At 40.3% G+C, this 2,737-nt stretch overlaps 1 pseudogene; it reads left to right on the forward strand.

The window, feature by feature from the left end:
- The window catches only part of LOC101584152, a 31,236-nt pseudogene that overhangs the window by 14,457 nt on the left and 14,042 nt on the right, over positions 1 to 2,737 (forward strand).

The raw sequence follows: 2,737 nt of genomic DNA on the forward strand, positions 1-2,737 counted from the left end.
AAACTTTCTCCACCTGTGCCTCCCACCTCACTGTAGTCACTATTTACTATGGCACCATTATCTTTGCCTACGTCCGTCCTCCGGCCAAGTACAACTTCACCATTGGTAAAGTTGTCTCCGTGTTCTACTGTGTGGTCACGCCACTGGTAAACCCTCTCATATATACCCTGAGGAACCAGGAAGTGAAGAAGACTTTCAGGAAAGTTCTTGTTCAAAAAGTATTTTTCATAACTAGAAACATCAAGAAGTTTTGAGGAATCAACAACAGTTAGCCAACCGCAGTGAATGGTCAAAATTCTTTTGAAAGATGAATATTGGAAGTTACATAAGAAGATTCACATGACTTAATATGCTAATTCTGTGAACTTTCAATTTTGTTTTGATAACTATTGAGACACTATTCTATATGTATGAATATCTTAATGTCACAATGAAAGATTAGTAACACAAGATCCTTGCCCACAAGCCTCCTACAGTTACAAAAATGACTATTTCTGTCTCAAATGTTTTAGTTAAATATTTTCATAACAGAAGTCACAGGCCAATACATTTTTGATAAATGGAATGGATGTTCTTTATCTAGTCCCTGCTCTCTTCTAATAAATGGTTCCTCAATAATACATTTTTGGAACCACTTAAGCTGGAAATTGATCATATGTGTGAGAGCAGGACACAGCCACAGTGCTTATAGCAGTCAAGCTACCTCAGTCTTGGAAAAAACATCTTGCCTGGTCAATATCAATGATTAGTCATTAGCAACCTTGTGTCATGTGATACTAACTTTGCAAAGGTACAAATAAACACAAACATGCCTACTGCTTTCTTGGGGTTCAACTTTCAATCAGCCAAGTAGGCCACCTCTTGACCCACCTCTTGTCTTTTTCTCATTCCTGCTATTGTTCCTTCTCAGGCTACCCAAGACAGCAAGGAGTTCTTACAATCAGTACCAGAACAGGAACCCTGGTAAGAGATAAGTAAGCAGGAGGAATACTTCCAAAGAGTGTGCCACAGAGAAAGGAAGTGAATTTGTTAGAGCCAGTGTTCAGCACAGGTGTACGTTGGTACTGGAATTTCAGGTGTAAAGTATGGGGATGGAGGCTTATTATGGTCAGAAACAGGTTCACTATGGCCAGAAATGGGATTATTATCATCATAAATGGGCTCACTAGAGCCAGGAAGATAAAGAGCTTAAAGAGAAAATTAGGTTTGAGAGAAGCCAAAAAGAAGAAAGTTACATGGATTAAAAATGGAACAGGCAGAGTTTCAAGGATCACAGATGTTTATATATAATATATAAAAATGTTTGTTGTTTTCTTGGTTCCTGTATTTATGTTACTTTCTAAGACCACCATAAAGGACTTAGCATGGAATACTGTTTTAAAATCAAGTCCTAAACAGGACAAGGAGGGTGGAGCAAAGGTGCTAGCTTTTCTCAGTAAGAGGAAAAAAATTGTTATAAATTGCACACAGCTGGCTCAAAGCAGCACAGCAGTGCCCCTGGGGAAAGCCTGCAGGCCAGCTTCAGGGAGGTCCTCATGCTGTGGTCCTAGGCAGACCCAACTGTAATTTCCCAGCTGCCTATGTGTCCGCAAGCCCAGTTCAGCCAAAGTGTTTGGTGCATGCTACCAACTACAGTCCTGTGTGCCTGGGGTCAAGTAGGAGGAACATGACTATTGAATAATGTGGCCTCCACATTCACTAAGTATATGGCTAGCATAAAATTTTGTTAGGCTCAAGATCATACCTGCCCGGGCAAAAACAAAACATCCAGCAGTCAGAACAAGTGATAATTGGCACACACAATAGCTGCACAGTACGACCATAGATACAGAGCCATAGCCCCCATGTCACTTGTGGAGAGGGACTTTGGACAACATAGCCCATTTCCAGTACTAACAGCTCCTGCAACCCCAAGGTGATGGAATAACAGTGGCAACTAGAGGCAGAGCCACAATACAAAGAGGTCTCAGATTTTGCTTGGTGTCATCAATGCTGATTATATGGGGAAAATCAAGATTATAACTTAATCTACCTAAAATGCTATTTTTTATGTATTTGGTAGGGGATCTCACTACACAGCTCAAACTCGTAGTGATCTTCCTGTTTTCAGGCTCCCCAGTGCTGGGATCACAAGCCTGTGCCACTATGCCTGGTCTGGTTGGCTGGCTCAACATGCCTGGGAGTGGAGAAAGCATGCATATGGTGCCAGGGATCAAACTTGGATCCCTACACTTGCCTAAACAGTCAAAACACTGTTTAAATTAATCTAGATTCTTGTATCACTCAATTGGTGGATCTTTGACAAACATTTTAAAAATATAAATAATAAAAGAGGATATATTGGGTTGAAAATGGAAATTAATTGGTTAAAGGGAAAACATTTTAAAGGGCTTTTCAAATGCACATGCAATTGACCTCCAGGTAGCACAGCTACAGGTCTGCAGAAACAAAGGTGCTGGATTGCTGATGTGGAGGAATACAAAGGGCCATTATGCCAGGAATAGATCTTTGCATAAAAGCATGAGATAGAGCAGTTCTATAGCCATTAAAATTGACATTAAAGAGCAGCTTTAACATTTTCCCCCTAAGGTGACTAACATAAAAGACTGTTTCAGTCTACTAACTTCTGTACAGGGCTTCAGGGTAAATCCTGAGGGGATTTGACTGAACTTGTCAGATGCAAAAGGTACATTTTTTTGTTATATAGTTCTTGCTTTAGCTTAGTCTTAACCATCCA

This window comes from Octodon degus, unplaced genomic scaffold (assembly GCF_000260255.1).
Source record: "Octodon degus isolate 3935 unplaced genomic scaffold, OctDeg1.0 scaffold00302, whole genome shotgun sequence".
NCBI lineage: Eukaryota > Metazoa > Chordata > Mammalia > Rodentia > Octodontidae > Octodon > Octodon degus.